This window comes from Cebus imitator, unplaced genomic scaffold (assembly GCF_001604975.1).
Source record: "Cebus imitator isolate Cc_AM_T3 unplaced genomic scaffold, Cebus_imitator-1.0 Scaffold581, whole genome shotgun sequence".
NCBI classification, from domain to species: Eukaryota; Metazoa; Chordata; class Mammalia; order Primates; family Cebidae; genus Cebus; species Cebus imitator.
Window position 1 is genome coordinate 1,004,488 of NW_016107896.1, and position 14,763 is coordinate 1,019,250.

The following is a 14,763-nucleotide window of genomic DNA, read 5'->3' on the forward strand; positions in this document are numbered from 1 at the left end:
CTGATATCCTTTCTTCTGCTTGGTCGATTTGGCTATTGAAACTTGTGTATGCTTCACGAAGTTCTCATGCTGTGTTTTTCAGCTCCATCAAGTCGTTTATGTTCTTCTCTAGACTGGTTATTCTTGTTTGTTTGTTTGTTTGATTTAATAAAGTTTTATTTTTCCAAATGTACAGTTGGTTGGACCTTTCATGCATCTTCACTAGCAGCTGGAGCATCTCCACCCTTGGTATTTCTGGTATAAATTACTTGAGCTCTGTGCTTTGAAACCAGTTTGATAAGTCCTTTGCTGAGGAACTCCTGAAGGGCTGCCCTGGCAAGGGAGCCTCAAATCTTTAGTCTCTCAGAGACCACAGCTGGGGTTATAAGTTTATAGTTGAGAACTTCCTTGCAGAGTTTGTCATAGGTAGCTTTGTCAAACAAGACTAAGTGATTGAGCTTGTCCTGAACTTTGCCTTTGGACCACTTCTTTTTGGCCTTGCCCCTGGATTTGTTCACTGGGTCTTTGTCTTTCTTGGCCAACTTTCCATCGTCTTTCTTCTTCTTCTCGTCCTTGGGTAGTATTGCGAAGCTTGGAGAGCAGCGGCGAACCCTGCAACCACCCTAAGATATCAGACGACAAAAAGTAGGTTGGGTATTCTAGTTAGCATTTCATCTAATCTTTCTTCAAGGTTCTTAGTTTTTTTTGCATTGGGTTAAAACATGTTCCTTTAGCTCAGAGAAGTTTGTTATTACCCGTCTTCTGAAGCCTGCTTCTGTCAGTTCGTCAAAATTGTTTTCCAACCTGTTTTGTTGCCATGCTGGTGAGTTGTGATCTCTCTGGGGAGCAGAGGTGTTCTGGACTTTGATGTTTTCATCCTTTTTGCACTGGTTTCTTTCCATCTTCTGTGAGTGGACATCCTTTCTGTTATAGTTGGAGGTGCTGCTGGGCTGCCTTGGTTCCAGCCAGGCTGCTGTTTAATCTTCGCCTGGTTTTGGTACTGGTGGGGTTAGCCCTGCCTTCCCAATGGCGGGCTCTTTCCCTCTGTCAAGCCCTCTGTTCCCAGATGGAGGATGTGTTAATTGCGAAACTCTTCCAGGAGAGGAACTCCGGTTGCTGGATCTTGTTGGGGAGGGTCCTGTCTGGTCGTATTCCCCTCCGCGCTTTCAACTCTCCTGTCTGTGGGATGGGCAGTTCCTTTTTGCAAGCTTTCTTGGTATTAGTCCAAATCTCCGCCCTGGTCTGCGCTAACAAGGCACTTGTCAGCCTGGGCTGTAGCCCGGGTCTGCGACTCTGGATGGTTTTCAGCAAGGTGGCGTTTTCCTGGTCTGTGTGCTGCCGAAGAGTGAGTTGCTGTATATGCTTCAGAGAACCGAGGAGGTGATGCCCCCCACCATCCTCCGCGCCTGTTACACTTTCCAGGTGGGGTAGTGCACTGCCTTGCCTCAGCTGGATGCCCTTGGGCTACTTTCGCTGCCTTTTTTGGGGGTTAATCCTGCTGTTCAACCAGTTCCTTTAAAATAAAACTGGTACCTCGCTTGGAGGCATGGATATCTCTCTGGTTCTGTCTCACTCAGTGGTAGCCGCACTCCAGAGAAGCTTCCTTTCGGCCGTCTTCCCCGCTTCACCGGCAAAGTTGATGATTTATATTTTGAATAAATAGAATGTTAAGCTTGTATACATTTTCAAATTATTATATTGATATTCTACTGTGTCATAGTCACAATGATTGCATATGTATTGAATTTATATGTACATTAAATTGTAATATGTTTATGTTCTTTAGCATTCTAACTTGCAACTGTGTATCTGTAAAGTTTTTTTTTTTTTTTTTTTTTTAAGAACATCAGACTCTGATTTACTGAGGCATTTGTTGTTTGATGCCAAGTTAAGTGGCCCAGTCTCTGTGTAGGGGGTGAGGTTGAAGCAGGAAGAAGGGTGGTGAGGGGCAAGGGTGTCAGGATTAGGTTGGAAAACTTCAGGGTGCTCTGAGTCTCCTCAAGTTTTCCTGGCTGGCTGTGCTGCTGGCCTGGGCATCTGATGAGCCTGCAAAGGTGACTTTGAGAGGTGGGTTGTCAAGGGACTAGGACAGGGACTTTACAGTCATGCTGTTGGCTTTGAATCCAGATTCCTACACTTGGTAGCTGTGACCTCTCCATGCCTCAGTGACCTGCAGAACTGAGCTCTGTTTGAGCCAGGTCCCATCCAGGCACTGTGATCCATCCAGAGGGAAACCGCCCCAGGTTGCCCACTGTCCACTGCCAGCTTTGTGCGATGTCTCAAGGACTTTCTCAAGCAGATCTTGTCTCTTTCAAGGCCCTGATAATCTAGTGGAGGAGGTGAAACTCATCTGCCTCTGTCCCTCTAGGCGTACCTCGTGCCAGGTGCATCTGTAGACACGGGCCATGCTCCCAGTCTTCCAAAGTTGGAGAATGTCTACAGGCTCAAATGGGTATGTTAGAGGAGCTGCTGCCCTCTGGACACAGTGACAAAAGAACACTCTGGGCCTGGAGCCTTTATCTGGGGCATTGGACCAAGGCTCTTGCACTTCTCTGAGCTCATTTCCCCATCTGGAATGTGCGCCAATTTTATCTCCTTGTGGGTACTGAGGGCTCAGTGTTAGTTTGAGAGCCACAGTCTGGGGGTTTGGGGTGTAATTCTCCTTCAGCCCCATAGCTAGGGGGAACCAGGGACTTTGTTGGGATTACCCTAGGTGTCAGTCTAGCTTCCTGCCCTTGGCTTTTGGATTCAGCATCTGAAGTAGTCTAGGGGGCAGGTGGTCCTGGTGGGACTTGGGGCTTCTCCCCAAACTGAGGTCACACTCAGAGCTAGAAATCTTGGTGCCTGCTCTGGGCTAAGGATGCACCTGGTCCCCAGGGTGCAGGTAACTGCCCATCTTACCTGGTTTCTGCCTGCTAGGGCCCATCTTCAGACCTTGGGACTTCCTATCCTATTCCTCTCTGGCCTCCCTCTATGGCCAGCCTTGAGCCTTTGCGGGTCCAGCACTTTTTCTAGGCCATCTCCTGGTTGTCTTTCTGCTCTGAGGCCTGGCTCATGTTGCTTTCCCTCCCACTCACCAAGACCCACAAGGACCACTCCACACCCAGCTCAGCCCCATCCCCTCTGATAGTCCTTTCTCTTTCCTCAGTGACCAGGTGCGTATCTTGGTATCAGGATCTTCCCTGCACCTGGGAATGCCTACTGGTCACCTCGGTCACAGAGACCAAGGCATTTACTTGATATGAGTGCCCTTGGTTCACTGTCTGCATGGCCAGGGAGGGAGTCAATCATAGGCTTTTCACTTGCTGCAAGAGCTCTTTCTCCCGGCCCCATGGCTCTAGGGTTGGAGCATGCTGTAGGAGACACACCTCTCACTTCCTGGCTGAGGACTGTGGGTCATCTCAGGTGATTTCACAGTCTCCACATGCCCCATCCCCTCAGCTCTGCAAAAACTAAGCAGCGTAGCCTGCCTAGGGGACACCGAGCTGCTGTCACAGCTCTTTGGCAAGATTTTTAACCTTTTTCAAGTGTGGAACCTGCTGAGAATGAGAGCTGTTGACTGTTTTCCCAGAAACACATGTGTACACTCCCCACACAGAACGTTTCTTTGACATTGAAAGTTCTATCATCCTCTTCCTCCTGGATATTACCAACAATATCACAGGCAGGATGTACACCCTTCCCTATCTTGAAAGTAATATCATTCTCTTATCCTTGGGTATTAGTAACAATATTACAAAAGGAGTGTACACCCCCTGTGATATTAAGAGTAATACTATCCACTTTCCTTCTAGATATTAGGAACAATATCACTGGGGACCATGTACACCACATGCAATGTTGGCAGCAATATCATCTTCTTTTCCCCTGGATATTAGGAAGGATATATCTTTCTGTGAGAACAGGAGATTAGGAACAATATACACCTTTTGCTCAATCAGGAGTAATGTTATTTTCTCCCACCGCTGAATATTAGAAACAACATCGCAGGGGGATGTGTACAGCCTCTGCAATATTGGAGTAATGTGATCCTCTCTACCTTAGAATATTAGAAACAATGTCACAGGAGGGGGGTGTACATGCCCTTCGATATTGATAGTAATATCATCTACCCCTGGATATTAGGAACAATATCACGGGGAGGTGTACACCTTGTGTGATACTGGGAGTAATATCATCCTATCACCCTGGAGATTAAAAAGGAGCTACAGAGGTGTTCACACACCCACTGCGATATTAGGAATATTATTCTCTACCCCACTAGATATTAGGAACAATATCACAGGGAGCGGGGCTACATGCCATGCAATATTGGCAGTAATATCCCCCCCCCAAATATTAGAAACAATATCAGAGTGAGGGTGTACATCCCCGGCGATGTTGGGAGTAATATCATTTTCTTCCCCCACCTCCATTTATTAGAAACAATATCATAGGTGGGGTGTACACCTCTGCAATATTGGGAGTAATAATTTCTCCCTTCCTGGATATTAGGAACAATATCACAGGGGAGGTTTATACCCCCTGCAATATTTGTTAGTAATATCTCCCTCCCCCCATGGATATTAGAAAGAATATCATGGGGAAGGAGTATATTCCCTGTTATATTGGGAGTAATATCATCCTCCTTTGCCCTGGATATTAGAAATAATGTCACAAAAGGGGTGTACACCCCCAGCGATATGGGCAGTAATATCACCCTCTCCTTCCCTGGATACTAGGAACAATATCACAGGGGTGAATGTACAGCCCCAGCCACATTGGGAGTAATATCTCTCATCCCCTAGATATTAGGAACAAAATCACAGGGGGATTGTGTGCTTCCTGAGATATTTGGAGTAATATCCTCTCTGGTTTTGGATATTAGAAACAATATTACAGTGGTGGCATATACTTCCTGCGATACTGAGAGTATAATCATCCTCACTTCCCTGGATATTAGGAACTATATCACAGCAATATCACAGGGGCGTGTACACTTAATGCAATATTGTGAGTAATATTATCCTCTCCCCCCTAAGTATTAGAAACAATATCACAAGGGGTAATACATCCCTTGTGTTGTACATCCCTGGATATTAGGGCCGATATCGGGGCAGGGGGTGGTGAACACCTTCTAGGATATTGGGAGTAATATCATCCTCTTTCCCCCTGGATATTAAAAACAATATCACAGGGTGGTGGACACTGCTGCTTTATTGGGAATAATATTATTCTGTTCCCCCCCCCAATATTAGGAACAGTATCATAGAGGTGGTGTACACCCCCTGCGATATGAAGAGTAATATCCCCCTCTGCCCCTTTAGCTATTAGGAACAATGCTAAAGATGGTGTGTACACCACCAGCAGTACTGGGAGGAATGTTATCCTCTACCCCCCAGATACCAGGGAAAATAGCCCAGCATGGGTGTACAATTCTTACGATATTGGGAGTAAAATCATTCCTCTCCCTCCCCCCGATATTAGAAACAACACCACAGGGGGCGTGTACACCTGCTGCGGTATTGGGAGCAATATAATCCTCTCCCTTCTGGGATATTGGAAAAAAATATCACAGTGGGGCATACACCTTCTGCGATATTGGAAGTCATATCCTCTCCTCCTCTGGATATTAGAAACGCTATCATAGTGGGGGTATACATCTGTGATATTGGGAGTAATATCCTCTCTGCCACCCTCACCCCGGATATTAGGAACAATCACAGAAGTGGGGTTAACACCCCTATGATATTAGGAGTAATATTATCCTCTTCCCATGTGGATATTAGGAACCATATCACAGAATGGGTGTACGCCCCCTTCTGTGACATTAATTCCAAGATATTGGAATTAATACCGTTTTCTCCTGGATATTAGGATCAGTATCACAGGAAGTTGTATAAGCCCTGTGATACTGGGTGTAATATTATCTTCTTCCCCCCTGGTAATTATGAACAGTATCACAGAAAGGTGTACATCTTCTGTGATCTTTGGAGTAATATTATCTTCTTCCCTTCTGGAAATTAATAACAATATCACAATGGGGTGTACACACCCTGTGATGTTGGGAGCAATATCAGCCTATCTCGATCTGGTGCAATGGCTCATGCCTGTAATCCCAGCACTTTGGGAGGCTGAGGCAGGTGGATCACTTGAGGTTGGAAGTTCGAGACCAGCCTGACTCAACATGGAGAAACCCCATCTCTACAAAAACACAAAAAATTAACCGGATGTGGTGGCGCATGCCTATAATCCCAGCTACTTGGGAGGCTGAGGCGGAAGAATCGCTTGAACACAGGAGGCAGCAGTTGAAGTGAAGTGAGATCACACCACTGCTGCACTCCAGCCTGGTGACAGAGCAAGATTCTGTCTCCAAAAAAAAAAAAAAGGATATTTATGAATAGTTTCCAAACTTTGGAGGGATCAAGAAGCGAGAGGAAAAACAAACGCTTCCACTCACCTTTGTTCACAAAATTGTGGTTTACCAAATCACTGTAAATTATAGATGACTTCTAAGAAAGACGTTTCTTAAATCTAGAAAACAAAACAAGTAAAGGTCCAGGCGCGGGGCTCACACCTGTAATCCCAGTACTTTGGGAGTCCCAGGCAGGGGGAGGGAGGGGGAACGGGAAGGGGAAGAAGGGGCTGGGATCACCTGAAATCAGAAGCTTGCAACCAGCCTGATCAACATGGTGAAACCCCATCTCTACTAAAAATACAAAAATTAGCTGGGTGTAGTGGCGTGTGCCTGCAGTCCCAGCTGCTTGGGAGGCTGACACAGGAGAATTGCTTGAACTCAGGAGGCAGAAGTTACGGGGAGCCGAGATTGCACCACTGCACTCCAGCCTGGGCAATAGAGTGACTCTCTCTCAAAAAAAAAAAAAAAAAAAGTAATAAATCAAAAATGTTTCAAATACAAGTTATAAAAACATTGTCTTAATAGATTTTTTGTTTTGCTTGATTTTGCTTATCAGTTTTTTGAACCCTTAGGTTTCCTTTTTAGAGTTCTAGAAATTGGTTTTCATTTCACTGATTTTTATTTTTATTTTTGAGACTGTGTCTCACTCTGTCACCCAGGCTGGAGAGCAGTTGCACAATTTTGGCTCACTGCGATCTCCACCTCCCAGATTCAAGCTATTGTCCTGCCTCAGCCTTCTGAGTAGCTGGGATTATAGACACCACACCTGGCTAATTTTTGTATTTTTAGTAGACACGGGCTGGTCTCAGACTCTTGACCGCAAGTGATTCACCTGCCTTGGCCTCCCAAAGTGCTGGGATTACAGGTGTGGGACACTGCACCCAGCCCACTGATTTTTTAAAAAAATTTATTTGTAATGTATTGAGAGGGTATAAGTGCAAGTTTCTCACAAGCGTGTGTCACATAGTGGTGAATCCTGGGTAGTTCATTGATGTGAGTTATCAGAAACCTGTGTTCAAGAGGGCTCCTTAGAGTTTTTTCCATAAAAGGCAAATTTGTGGGCAGGGTTCGGTGGCTCATGGCTGTAATCCCAGCACTTTGGGAGGCTGAGGCTGGTGGATCATGAGGTCAGGAGCCCAAGACCAGCCTGGCCAACATGGTGAAACCCCATCTGTACTGCCACCGATTAGCTGGGCGTGGTGGCAGACACCTGTAGTCCCAGCTACTTTGGAGGCAGAGGCAGAAGAATTGCTTGAACCCAGGAGGCAGAGGTTGCAACAGAGTAGGTGTCCAGCCTAGGTGACAGAGCGAGACTCTGTCTCAAACAAACAAAAAAAAAAATTTAGACTATTGCTGATTACAAATATTTTTAGAGTAGAATTCAAAATGGTAACTGTGGATGATGGAAACAGTAGTTATGATGAGAATTGATGCAGATTCCCAATTCACAAGAAAATTTAATTTCTTATTTTACATGCAGCATTTTAAGACAGTAACCAGAATCATGACTGACAGCATCACATCAGGACCACGAGGCCTTTTTTTGTCTGTTTTTGAGCTGGAGTCTCGCTCTGTTGCCCAGGCTGGAGTGCAGTGGAGTGATCTCAGCTCACCAGAACCTCCTCTTCCTGGGTTCAAACAGTTTTCTTGCCTCAGCCTCCTGAGCAGCTGAGATTACAGGCATGCACCACCTTCCCTGGCTAATTTTTGTATTTTTAGTAGAGACAGGGTTTCACCATGTTGGCCAAGCTGGCATCGAACTCCTGACCTCGTGATCCGCCTGCCTCGGCTTCCCAGGGTGCTGGGATTACAGGCGTGAGCCACCTCACCTGGTAGGAACACCAAACTTTTATAAATTTCATAAAATCTTCAGAATGCATTAATAACTTTTTTTTTTAATGAGATGGAGTCTCGCTCTCTCACCCAGGCTGGAGTGTAATGGAGTGATCCCAGCTCACTGCAACCTCCGCCTCCCTGATTCAAGCAATTCTGCTGCCTCAGCCTTCCAAGTAACTGGGACTACCGGCGTGTGTCAGCATGCTTGGCTAATTTTTGTATTTTTAGTAGAGACGTGGTTTCACCGTATTGGTCAGGTGGGTCTTGAACTCCTTGACCTCATTTAATCCACGTGCCTCAGTCTCACAAAGTGCTGGGATTATAGGCATGAGCGACCATGCCCAGCCATTAATAATGTGTATACACATATGGCTTTAGCAAATATTTAGCGTAACAATCAAAATTACAAATCATAACATTAAAATTTTATAAATGTATATAATTTTTGAAACATGTATGCCAATAATATACCCATAAATATAACTGAGATGAGATCTACTGTCACCTCATCTGACAGTGCCCTCCCATGCAGTATCACCATATTTGACAATGTTTATCCATACAACCTGCCAAATAAATCTAGTCATTTAATATCCCTACAAGACCAGAGATATATTCTTTAGAGTCCCGAGGGACCCAGCTGACCCAAAGTTAATTTTAAACCAAAAATACTTGATTTGGGATTTTGATGCTGACGAAACCCATCAAAGATAAGTTTGAAAACATTTGATCAGCAGAGAATCACAGGTCACTTTAAAAAGAATATTCAGACAGGTCACAGTGGCTGATGCGTGTAACCCCAGCACTTTCGGAGAACATGGTGGGCAGATCACGAGGTCAGGAGATCGAGACCATTTTGGCTAACATGGTGAAACCCCGTCTCTACTAAAAATGCAAAAAATTAGTTGGGCATGGTGACACTTGTCTGTAATTCCAGCTACTCAGGAGGCTGAGGCAGGAGAATCGCTTGAACCCAGGAGGTGGAGGTTTTAGTGAGCTGAGATTGTGCCACTGCACTTCAGCCTGGGTAACAGAGCAAGACTCAGTCTCAAAAATAAATATAAAGAATATTCATTTAACCAGAGGCTTCGAAAGCAATACAGAAAGTTACATGGATATAACAACCTTAATCCTTTAGGCCAGGTGCAGTGGCTCATGCCTGTAATCCCAGCACTTTGGGAGGCCGAGGCAGATGGATCACCTGAGGTCAGGAGTTCGAGATCAGCCTGGCCAACATGGCAAAACCCCATCTCTACTAAAAATACAAAAATTAGCCAGGTATGGTGGCACATGCCTGTAATCCCAGCCACTAGGAAGGCTGAGGCATGAGGATGGCTTGAATCTGGGAGGCGGAGGTTGCAGTGAGCCGAGATCATGCCACTGTGCTCCAACCTAGGCAGGAGAGAGAGACTCAGTCTCAAAACCAAACAAAAAAAACCTTTAGCCCTTTTAAAGCTCAGTTTTGCTCAGTAATCAAAAAGAATACTTGAATTTAATCAAACACAGGACGAGTATATAGAGGGTTATGGGTGTACACACATGATGACTTTGGTCATATCTCCATTTGCCACCGGATTATGCATTAGAATGGCATCTTTACTGACCAGAAAGCCAGTATTATAGGTGGTATAGGAGGCACCCTTGGACTCGAGGCCAGAATATTGTTGTGTAGAAATGTCGATTGTGTTAAAATTATTCTCCATGGGCTAGAGAACACATAGCATGGCATTTAGAATGAGATAGCTTTGATTGGCTGTGAGGCCTCAACACTTACCAGCTGTGTCACATTGGACAAAGTGCTTCATCATTCTGAGACTTAGCTTTTTGTTGTTGTTTGTTTGTTTGTTGTGAGATTGAGTTTTGCTCTTGTCACCCAGGCTGGAGTGCAATGGCGCAATCTTGGCTCACTGCAACCTCCTCCTCCTGGGTTCAAGTGTTTCTCCTGCCTCAACCACTGGAGTCCTGGGATTACAGGCACCCATTACTACACCCTTCAATTTTTTTGTGTTTTTAGTAGAGATGGGGTTTCACCATGTTGGCCAGGCTGGACTTGAACTCCTGACCTCAGGTGATCCACCTGCCTTGGCCCCCCAAAGTGCTGGGATTACAAGCGTGAGTCACCATGCCTGTCCAAGACTCAGTTTTTCAGGGAAAAATAACTGTGTCCTATGTAAGCTTGCTAGCCAGTTTAAGTGTAATAATGTGTGGGAATGACTTTGCATCGTAACTACCATGTAGTAACAGCTTAATTAATGTTAACCCTTATCATTATCATATAAGAATGTAAGTTACAGGAGAGAGGAACTCTGTCAGTTTGTTCTCTGCTATAGCCCAAGACCATGAATCATGGCTGGCATATAGTAGGGATTTATTTATTTATTTAATTTATTTAATTGATTAATTCATTTAGAGATGGAGACTCACTCTGTTGCCCAGGCTAGAGTGCAGTGGCTCCAGCCTCAGCCTCCCTAGTAGCTGAGGATTAAAGGCGTGCACTACCACGCCCTGCTAATTTTTACTTTTAGTAGTGATGGGGTTTCACCATGTTGGCCAGGCTGGTCTCAAACTCTTGCCTCAAGTGATTCACCCACCTTGGCCTCCCAAAGTGTTGGGATTACAAATGTGAGCCACTGCACCTGGCCCATAGTAGGCATTTAATATTTGTTGAAAAAGTATTTATTATTATTGGCGTTCAGAAAGGGGGTGGGGAAGATTTTTAAATATATATATATTATATATATATATGTATATAATATATAATATATAATATATGTATATTATATATTATATAATATACATATATATATATATTATATATATATTTTTTGAGACAGTTTTGCTCTTGTTTCCCAGGTTGGAGTGCAATGGTGCAATCTTGGCTCCCCACAACCTCCGCCTTCCAGGTTTAAGCGATTATCCTGCCTCAGCCTCCCAAGTAGCTGGGATTACAGGGATGCTCCACCACACCTGACTTTGTATTTTTAGTAGACATAGGGTTTCTCCTTGTTGGTCAGGCTGGTCTCGAACTCCCAACCTCAGGTGATCCACCCACCTCACCCTCCCAAAGTGCTGGAATTACAGGCATGCATCACCATCCCTGGCCTAAATAAAAATATGTTTTTAAAAGCCACATTGTCCTACAATAACCATTTCTCTTGCATATTTAGGAAATTGAGGTTTTTTTCTAAAACATGTGGACATAGGGGAAATAGGATGCAAAATGTGCACAAATGTTTTAGACACAGTTTGAGGTTTCCAAGAGATTTAGTGCTGGGGAGGCTGCTTGCTTCAAGCTCCCAAAGCTCTGAGAAGACATAGTATTTATCCTCCCTCAGCAGAGGCAGTGAGGCTAGAAGTCCTGGGGAGCACCCAAGCCTTGGGCTTTTAGCATATTGTCTTTATTGTTTGGGCCCCTGGCACAGAGAGGTCCCGGGTCTCTGGCTTCCTGTGACTTTTGCCTTCCTTGCCAACAAAAAATGTGACCCTTCAAAGCAAGAAACTTGAGGGCATGGGACACCCCAGCCCTGGCATCTGCACAGAGCTTGAGATGGAATAACATTCTCCAGCTACCTCACAGGTCTGGCATAGGCAGTCATTGCTCTGTGGATCACCCAGCTGTGTCAGGCAACAGGAACCCCATCTGCAGAAATGCGAGGAGGAAAATACAAAAGTCTTTACATGAGCCCTGAGAAGGCAGATGCAGCAGAAACCTCCAGGCGGTAACTAGCCAGTCTGGGACCTGTGGTGGAGAGAGAGCCTATTGGTGATCATGTGTACTTACACTCTAGGGTCACCAGGTGGCACTGTGTCCTCATCTGTGGCTCTGAAAAGGAAGTTTTGGAAGGAGATCATCACAGCTGTTTAAAAAGCCCCTACCATGTGCCAAATCATTCACTCCTGGCAACAACCTAAGGAGCTAGGGATTCCTATTATCTGTATTTTATTTTATTTTTTTTTTGAGATGGAGTTTCGCTCTTGTTACCCGGGCTGGAGTGCAATGGCGCCAGCTTGGCTTACCACAACCTCTGCCTCCTGGGTTCAAGCAATTCTCCTGCCTCAGCCTCCCGAGTAGCTGGGACTACAGGCGCGCGCCACCACGCCCAGCTAATTTTTGTATTTTTTTTCAGTAGAGACAGGGTTTCACCATGTTGATCAGGATGGTCTCGATCTCTTGACCTCGTGATCCACCTGCCTCAGCCTCCCAAAGTGCTGGGATTATAGGTGTGAGCCACCGCGCCAAGCCTATTATCTGTATTTTACAGTGAAGGAAACAGAAACATAAAGAGGTGAATTGTCTTGCCCAGATCACTCAGCTAATAAGTGGTGGAAGCTGAATAGGACCTAAATAGTGTGGCTGGGGAGCCCACATGCATTGATTCCACGAATGTTTATTGAGGACCTGCCATCTACAAGACCTTGTGTGATTAAATATGGTTATGATTAATAATATAAAAATGACAAATCACTGACACTTTTTTTTTTTTTTTTTTTTTTTTTTTTTTTTTTTTTTTTTTTTTTTTTTTTTTTGAGACGGAGTTTCGCTCTTGTTACCCAGGCTGGAATGCAATGGTGCGATCTCGGCTCACCGCAACCTCCGCCTCCTGGGTTCAGGCAATTCTCCTGCCTCAACCTCCTCAGTAGCTGGGATTACAGACACGCACCACCATGCCCAGCTAATGTTTTTGTATTTTTAGTAGAGACGGGGTGTCACCATGTTGACCAGGATGGTCTTGATCTCTTGACCTCGTGATCCACCCGCCTCGGCCTCCCAAAGTGCTGGGATTACAGGCTTGAGCCACCGCGCCCGGCCACTGACACTTTTTAGAGGTAAGATTTTCTTTCTTTTTTTTTTTTTTTTGTAGGTTTCAGGCACAGAACTGTATATACAATAATAGTGAAATTGATCCCACTAGTTATGACCAGAAATGATACATTTAAATGAGTTGGATGTTTTAGAGGTATATCTCATGAATACTTGACAGAAACTGAATGAGGAATGAAATTTATTATTCCCATTTCGCACAGAAGGAAACTGAGGTGAAGAGGGGTAAAGTAATTTTGCATGGCATGAAGTAGAAATCCAAAGTACAGGAATTTGAACTTGGTTCTGACCTTTTATGAGGCCCCCATTCTGTTGACCACTATAGACTCAAGCATCACTTTGTTTTTCCACTCATTAGACAAACATTTTTTTTAAAATTGTCTAATAGCTTGGCACTTATCATCAGGCTTCTGTTCCCGTTCTGCAGGTGGTGAAGCCCTCTATTGTTCTGACCCCCTAGTTCCTGTCCCATGACCAGGGCCAGCTCACCAAGGAGCTGCAGCAGCACGTAAAGTCGGTGTCCTCCCCCATGGGAGTATCTGAGGAAGGTGAGTTAGTGCAGGCAGACAGGGCCTGGCGCCCTTGAACAGTTCCTGGCCTCAGCTGCCCCATGTCTCACAGGGAGCCACGCTTGGGGAAGCATAAGCAGTCACAGTACTGGCTTTTTCCTCCTTTTTTCTTCCATACCAGTGTCTTAGGGATGGGGCAGAGTAGTTGACTTATTTGGATAAAAACTGCTATCTTGTGTCAGAAACTCATAATGAATCACTGCTGGCTTGTTAACCTAAAGAAAAACAACCAGAGAAGTGCCCAATGATACTTAAAAGGTTATTTATTTATTTATTTATCTGAGACAGAGTCTTGCTGTCTTGCGCAAGCTGGAGTGCAATGGTGTGATCTTGGCTCACTGTAACCTCTGCCTCCTGAGTCCAAGCAATTCTCCTGTCTCAGCCTCCGCGTAGGTGGAACTATAAGCATGTACCACCACACCTGGCAAGTTTTTGTATTTTTGGTAGATGTGGGGTTTCACTATGTTAGCCAAGCTGGTATTGAACTCCTGACCTCAGGCAATCCTCCTGCCTGATCCTCCAAAGGTCTGAGATTACACGGGTAAGCCACTGTCCTTGGCCTAAAGGTTACTTAATATCCTGCAAAATTTAGGCTGGTTGTGGTGGCTCATGCCTGTAATCCCAGCACGTTGGGAGGCAGAGGTGGGTGGATCACCTGAGGTTAGGAGTTCAAGACCAGCCTGACCAGTATGGCGAAACCTCGTCTCTACTAAAAATACAAAAGTTAGCTCAGCTAGTCAGGATGCAGAGACAGGAGTATTGCTTGGACCCAGGAGGCAGAGGTTGCAATGAGCTGAGATTGTGCCACTGCACTCCAACCTGGGCACAGAGCGAGACTGTCAAAAAAAAAATTATCCTGCAAAATTTGAAAAGGAAACAAATTGGCAGCTTCTAAACTGTTTTTTAACATGATTCATAATAAGTAAATACTATATTACGTACATATGTTCTGTATTTCTGAATAAAAGACAACAAAGTCATATTTACAACAGGTAATACATATTTTTCTACTTCATTTGTTTTGAATGCTCTTTGTAATCTACAAAAAGTCCAATAGTAATAATTAAATTACAAATTGAGCATTAACTTGTCAGTTAAAATGATAATCTCAAAAATGATCTTTTGTTTCTGAGCTAAAAATATTTTTTTTTTTTTTTTTT

General features: G+C 44.6%; 1 pseudogene; it reads right to left on the bottom strand.

Annotated features, from left to right (window-relative positions):
* Window positions 1-159: 159 nt before the first annotated feature.
* Window positions 160-2,386, bottom strand: LOC108294462 (annotated as a pseudogene).
* Between the last annotated feature and the right edge of the window lie 12,377 nt (window positions 2,387-14,763).